The sequence below is a fragment of the Coregonus lavaretus genome, assembly GCF_964263955.1.
Source record: "Coregonus lavaretus genome assembly, chromosome: 36".
NCBI classification, from domain to species: domain Eukaryota; kingdom Metazoa; phylum Chordata; class Actinopteri; order Salmoniformes; family Salmonidae; genus Coregonus; species Coregonus lavaretus.
This window is the reverse complement of record NC_140023.1, coordinates 16841297-16849346: the sequence shown is the minus strand read 5'-3', so window position 1 is coordinate 16849346 and position 8050 is coordinate 16841297.

The following is an 8050-nucleotide window of genomic DNA, read 5'->3' as shown; positions in this document are numbered from 1 at the left end:
CCAGGGCGAACTCCTGTGCACTCCTCTTCCCCTGTCGGAGGTGGAACAGACGCTCCCCCGCCGCCTTCCCCTCAGGTGGATGATCGAACACAGCCCTGAAGCGGCGGGAGAACTCCGCGTAGGTGATGGTGGCGGCGTCTATTCCCCTCCATTCGGCGTTGGCCCACTCCAACGCCTTGCCGGATAGACAGGAGATGAGGGCGGAGACGCTCTCGTATCCCGAGGGCGCCGGGTGTATGGTGGCCAGGTAGAGTTCCACCTGCAGGAGGAACCCCTGACACCCGGCTGCAGAACCATCATATGCCCTCGGGAGCGAGAGCCGAATGCCACTGGGTTCCGGTGCTGGGAGAGGAGGACTGGCCGATGGTGATGGTAAGGTGTGCGAAGGCGTGGGCACCTCTCCCGTAACCAATCGGTGCAGCGTGTTGGACACCTCGTTCATGGCAGCCCCAAGTTGCCGGATCATGGTGTCTTGGTCGCTGATCCGATCCTCCAGCGACTTGGGGGCCGCCGCTGCTCCTGCTGACTCCATAGTGGTGTGTTGTTCTGTCAATGGCTGAGGTTAATGTGGTGTGGGAGTCAGGCGCAGGACACCGAAGCTTAGTCCAACAAAGTTTACTAGTGCAAACCAAAGCACAAATACAATGAACGGCCTCAACAATAAACAGAGGCAAGCGATTACGCAAACTGTGCGTAAACCAAAAAACTATAAACAGAGAAAAACACGCAGCACTAACGAACAGGCGAATAACAACACACAAACTAACCAACACCAAACAGGCAACTTATAGGACACACAATTAGACACAAACGGACACAGGTGCAACAGACAGACAAAAGCAATCAAACATAGAAACATTCAACGGTGGCAGCTAGTACTCCGGGGACGACGAACGCCGAAGCCTGCCCGAACAAGGAGGAGGAGCAGCCTCGGCAGAATCCGTGACAAACTCGAACCTTCAACTCCCTCCTCAGATTTTCAATGGGATTAAGGTCTGGAGACTGGCTAGGCCACTCCAGGACCTTAATGTGCTTCTTCTTGAGCCACTCCTTTGTTGCCTTGGCCGTGTGTTTTGGGTAATTGTCATGCTGGAATACCCATCCACGACCCATTTTCAATGCCCTTGCTGAGGGAAGGAGGTTCTCACCCAAGATTTGACGGTACATGGCCCCGTCCATCGTCCCTTTGATGCGGTGAAGTTGTCCTGTCCCCTTAGCAGAAAAACACCCCCAAAGCATAATGTTTCCACCTCCATGTTTGACGGTGGGGATGGTGTTCTTGGGGTCATAGGCAGCATTCCTCCTCCTCCTAAACACGGTGAGTTGAGTTGATGGCAAAGAGCTCGATTTTGGTCTCATCTGACCACAACACTTTCACCCAGTTCTCCTCTGAATCATTCAGATGTTCATTGGCAAACTTCAGACGGGCCTGTATATGTGCTTTCTTGAGCAGGGGGACCTTGCGGGCGCTGCAGGATTTCAGTCCTTCACGGCGTAGTGTATTACCAATTGTTTTCTTGGTGACTATGGTCCCAGCTGCCTTGAGATCATTGACACGATCCTCCCGTGTAGTTCTGTGCTGATTCCTCTCCGTTCTCATGATCATTGCAACTCCACGAGGTGAGATCTTGCATGGAGCCCCAGGCCGAGGGAGATTGACAGTTATTTTGTGTTTCTTCCATTTGCGAATAATCGCACCAACTGTTGTCACCTTCTCACCAAGCTGCTTGGCGATGGTCTTGTAGCCCATTCCAGCCTTGTGTAGGTCTACAATCTTGTCCCTGACATCCTTGGAGAGCTTTTTGGTCTTGGCCATGGTGGAGAGTTTGGAATCTGATTGATTGATTGCTTCTGTGGACAGGTATCTTTTATACAGGTAACAAACTGAGATTAGGAGCACTCCCTTTAAGAGTGTGCTCCTAATCTCAGCTCGTTACCTGTATAAAAGACACCTGGGAGCCAGAAATCTTTCTGATTGAGAGGGGGTCAAATACTTATTTCCCTCATTAAAATGAAAATCAATTTATAACATTTTTAACATGCGTTTGTCTGGATTTTTTTTTGTTATTCTGTCTCTCACTGTTCAAATAAACCTACCATTAAACTTATAGACTGATCATGTCTTTGGCAGTGGGCAAACGTACAAAATCAGCAGGGGATCAAATATTTTTTTCCCCCACTGTATCTGTAAGGTTCCTCAGTCGAGCAGTGCATTTCAAATACAGATTCCACCACAAGGACCAGGGAGGTTTTCCAATGCCTCACAAAGAAAGGCACCTATTAGTAGATTGGTAAAAGTAGAAAAGCAGACATTGAATATCCCTTTGAGCACTGTGAAGTTATTAATTACACTTTGGATGGTGTATCATTACACCCAGTCACTACAAATATACAGGTGTCCTTTCTAGCTCAGTTGCCAGAGAGGACGGAAACCACTCAGGGATTTCATCATGAGACCAATGGTGACTTTAAAACAGTTACTGAATTTCATGGCTGTGATAGGAGAAAACTGAGGATGGATCAACAACATTGTAGTTACTCCACAATACTAACCTAATTGACAGAGGGAAAAGAAGGAAGCCTGTACAGAATAAACATATTTAAAAAAATCCTGTTTGCATCAAGACACTAAAGTAATACCGCAAAAAAAGTGTTGTGTTTGGGGCAAATCCAATACAACTGAGTACCACTCTCCATATTGTCAAGCACAGTGGTGGCTGCATCGTGTTATGGGTATTCTTGTAATCATAAAGGACTGGGGAGTTTTTCAGGATAAAAAAGAAATGGAATGGAGCTAAGCACAGGCAAAATCCTAGATGAAAACCTGGTTCAGTCTGCTTTCCACTAGACTCTGGGAGATGAATTCACCTTTCAGCAGGACAATAACCTAAAACACAAGGCCAAATCTACACTGGAGTTGCTTACCAAGGAGACAGTGAATGTTTCTTAGAGGCCGAATTACAGCCTAAATCTACTTGAAAATCTATGACAAGACAAGAAAAGGTTTGTCTAACAATGACCAACAACCAATTTGACAGAGCTTGAAGAATTTGAAAATAATAATGGGAAAATGTTGTTCAATCCACGTGTGGAAAGCTCTCAAAGACTTACCCAGAAAGACTCACAACTGTAATTGCAGCCAAAGGTGCTTCTACAAAGTATTGACTCAGGGGTGTGAATACTTTGTAGATGAGATATGTATTTCCTTTTCAATACATCTGCAACCATTTCTAAAAACATGTTTTCACTTTGTCATTATGGGGTATTGTGTGTAGCTAAAGCTAACTCTCTCTCCTCTGCTCTTATCCTTCTAGACCTATCCGCTGCCTTTGATACTGTGAACCATCAGATCCTCCTCTCCACCCTCTCCGAGTTGGGCATCTCTGGCGCTGCTCACTCTTGGATTGCGTCCTACCTGACAGGTCGCTCCTACCAGGTGGCGTGGCAAGAATCTGTCTCCGCACCACGTGCTCTCACCACTGGTGTCCCCCAGGGCTCAGTTCTAGGCCCTCTCCTATTCTCTCTATACACCAAGTCACTTGTCTCTGTCATATCCTCACATGGTCTCTCCTATCATTGCTACGCAGACGACACACAATTCATTTTCTTCTGATAACCAGGTGGCGAATCGCATCTCTGCATGTCTGGCAGACATATCAGTGTGGATGTCAGATCACCACCTCAAGCTGAATCTCGGCAAGACGGAGCTGCTCTTCCTCCCGGGGAAGGACTGCCCGCTCCATGATCTCGCCATCACGGTTGACAACTCCATTGTGTCCTCCTCCCAGAGTGCAAAGAGCCTTGGCGTGACCCTGGACAACACCCTGTCGTTCTCCGCTAACATCAAAGCGGTGACCCGATCCTGCAGGTTCATGCTCTACAACATTCACAGAGTACGACCCTACCTTACACAGAAAGCGGCACAGGTCCTAATCCAGGCACTTGTCATCTCCCGTCTGGATTACTGCAACTCGCTGTTGGCTGGGCTCCAGAACGCCGCAGCCCGTCTGGTGTTCGACCTTCCCAAGTTCTCTCATGTCACCCCGCTCCTCTGCACACTCCACTGGCTTCCAGTTGAGGCTCGCATCTACTACAAGACCATGGTGCTTGCCTACGGAGCTGTGAGGGGAACGGCACCTCCTTACCTTCAGGCTCTGATCAGACCCTACACCCAAACGAGGGCACTACGTTCATCCACCTCTGGCCTGCTAGCTCCCCTACCTCTACAGAAGCACAGTTCCCACACAGCCCAGTCAAAGCTGTTTGCTGCTCTGGCACCCCAATGGTGGAACAAGCTCCCCCACGACGCCAGGACAGCGGAGTCACTGACCACCTTCCGAAGACACTTGAAACCCTACCTCTTTAAAGAATACCTGGAATAGTATAAAGTCATCCTTCTACCCCCCCCCCCCCCCCTCCCCCACCGCCCCATAAAAAAAGAAGAAGAAAAAAAGTGGTTGTCCCACTTGCTATCATAAGTTGAATGCACCAATTTGTAAGTCGCTCTGGATAAGAGCGTCTGCTAAATGATTTAAATGTACAGTGGGGGAAAAAAGTATTTAGTCAGCCACCAATTGTGCAAGTTCTCCCACTTAAAAAGATGAGAGAGGCCTGTAATTTTCATCATAGGTACACGTCAACCATGACAGACAAAATGAGAAAAAATATCCAGAAAATCACATTGTAGGATTTTTAATGAATTTATTTACAAATTATGGTGGAAAATAAGTATTTGGTCAATAACAAAAGTTTCTCAATACTTTGTTATATACCCTTTGTTGGCAATGACACAGGTCAAACGTTTTCTGTAAGTCTTCACAAGGTTTTCACACTCTGTTGCTGGTATTTTGGCCCATTCCTCCATGCAGATCTGATGATGTTTACACCCCCATGCTTCACAGTAAGTATGGTGTTCTTTGGATGCAACTCAGCATTCTTTGTCCTCCAAACACGATGAGTTGAGTTTTTACCAAAAAGTTATATTCTGGTTTCATCTGACCATATGACATTCTCCCAATCCTCTTCTGGATCATCCAAATGCACTCTAGCAAACTTCAGATGGGCCTGGACATGTACTGGCTTAAGCAGGGGGACACGTCTTGCACTGCAGGATTTGAGTCCCTGGCGGCGTAGTGTGTTATTGATGGTAGGCTTTGTTACTTTGGTCCCAGCTCTCTGCAGGTCATTCACTAGGTCCCCCCGTGTGGTTCTGGGATTTTTGCTCACCGTTCTTGTGATCATTTTGACCCCACGGGGTGAGATCTTGCGTGGAGCCCCAGATCGAGGGAGATTATCAGTGGTCTTGTATGTCTTCCATTTCCTAATAATTGCTCCCACAGTTGATTTCTTCAAACCAAGCTGCTTACCTATTGCAGATTCAGTCTTCCCAGCCTGGTGCAGGTCTACAATTTTGTTTCTGGTGTCCTTTGACAGCTCTTTGGTCTTGGCCATAGTGGAGTTTGGAGTGTGACTGTTTGAGGTTGTGGACAGGTGTCTTTTATACTGATAACAAAGTTCAAACAGGTGCCATTAATACAGGTAACGAGTGGAGGACAGAGGAGCCTCTTAAAGAAGAAGTTACAGGTCTGTGAGAGCCAGAAATCTTGCTTGTTTGTAGGTGACCAAATACTTATTTTCCACCATAATTTGCAAATAAATTCATAAAAAATCCTACAATGTGATTTTCTGGATTTTTTTTTCTACAGGCCTCTCTCATCTTTTTAAGTGGGAGAACTTGCACAATTGGTGGCTGACTAAATACTTTTTTTCCCCACTGTAAATGTAGATGGATGAGAAAAAAATAAATGTAATCAATTTTGAATTCAGGCTGTAACACAACAAAATGTGGAATAAGTCAAGGGGTATGAATACTTTCTGAAGTATACTGAACAAAAATATAAATGCAACATGTAAAGTGTTGGTCCCATGTTTCATGAACTGAAATAAAAGATCCCAGAAATTTTCCATATGCACAAAAATCTTATTTTTCTCTAATTTTGTGCACAAATTTGTTAACATCCATGTTAGTGAGCAGTTCTCCTTTGCCAAGATAATCCATCCACCTGACAGGTGTGGCATATCAAGAAGCTGATTAAACAGCATGATCATTACACAGGTGCACCTTGTGCAGGGGACAATAAAAGGCCACTCTAAAATGTGCAGTTGTCACAAAACACAATGCCACATATGTCTCAAGTTTTGAGGGAGCTGTTGTCCCGGACAGCTTATGAAACTGTGGGTTTGCACAAGCAAAGAATTTCTGCACAAACTGTCAGAAACTATGTGCTCGTCGTCCTCACCAAGGTCTTGACCTGACTGCAGTTCGGCGTTGTAACCAACTTCAGTGGGCAAATGCTCACCTTTGATGGCCACTGACATGCTGGAGAAGTGTGTTCTTCACGGATGAATCCCGGGTTTCAACTGTACCGGGCAGATGGCAGACAGCGTGTATGGCGTCGTGTGGGCGAGCGGTTTGCTGATGTCAACATTTTTAACAGAGTGCCCCATGGTGGCGGTGGGGTTATGGTATGGGCAGGCATAAACTACAGACAACGAACACAATTGCATTTTATCGATGGAAATTTTAATGCACAGAGATACCGTGACAAGATCCTGAGGCCCATTGTCGTGCCATTCATCCGCCACCATCACCTCATGTTTCAGCATGAAAATGCACGGCCCCATGTCACAAGGATCTGTACACAATTCCTGGAAGCTGAAAATATCCCAGTTCTTCCATGTACTACATACCCACCAGACATGTCACCCATTGAGCATGTTTGGGATGCGCTGGATCGACATGTAGGACAGTGTGTTCCAGTTCCCGCCAATATGCAGCAATACAGCAATACAGCCATTGAAGAGGAGTGGGACAACATTCCACAGGCCACAATGAAGAGCCTGATCAACTCTATGGGTTGTGGGTTCGATTCCCACGGGGGGCCAGTATGAAAAATGTACACCTGCTCTGTCAGAAGGAATGGGCCAAAATTCACCCAACTTATTGTGGAAGGCTACCTGAAACGTTTGACCCAAGTTAAACAATTTAAAGGCAATGCTACCAAATACTAATTGAGTGTATGTAAACTTCTGACCCACTGGGAATGTGATGAAAGAAATAAAAGCTGAAATAAATAATTCTCTCTACTATTATTCTGACATTTCACATTCTTAAAATAAAGTGGTGATCCTAACTGACCTAAGACAGGGAAGTTTTACTAGGATTAAATGTCAGGAATTGTGAAAAACTGAGTTTAAGTGTATTTGGCTAAGGTGTATGTAAACTTCCGACTTCAACTGTATATTATGCTCTCTACTTGTCAGTGTTCCAAACGGGACATTATTTGTATTTTTACCTAAACATGCTAACACCATCAGATAGAATTCATAGCAAGCAGTGCACTGGAATAAAATTCAGATTAACTGGAATTACATTCAGTTTCATGAGATGGGTGGCCAAAAATAACTAACTGAAAGCCACACACCCAATAGGGCATGAAAATGCAAAATGTTCATTTCAAAATGCCACAATATAGCCAAGCAATACATGTCACTGTTGCTTATACTGTTGCAAATATAACCAATCTAGTAATTTGAGAGTGAGACACTTAATTTCATATACCCTGATAGAGCAACATTCATCAAGTTTGCAGATGACACAACAGTGGTAGGCCTGATTACCAACAATGACGAGACAGCCTACAGGGCCCTGGCAGAGTGGTGGCAGGAAAATAACCTCTCCCTCGACGTCAACACAACGAAGGAGCTGATCGTGGACTTCAGAAGACAGCAGAGGGAGCATGCCACCATCCAAATCGACAGGGGAGCAGTGGAGAGGGTGAAAAAGCTTCAACTTCCTCTGGTCCATCCACACAAAGTTTGCCTCTTCAACTTCAGGAGGCTGAAGAAATGTGTCTTGGCCCCTAAGACCCTCACGAACTTCTACAGATGCACCTTTGAGAGCTTCCTGTTGGGCTGTATCACCGCCTGGTACGGCAACTGAACCGTCCGCAACCGCAGGGCTCTCCAGAGTGTGGTGCGGTCAGCCCAA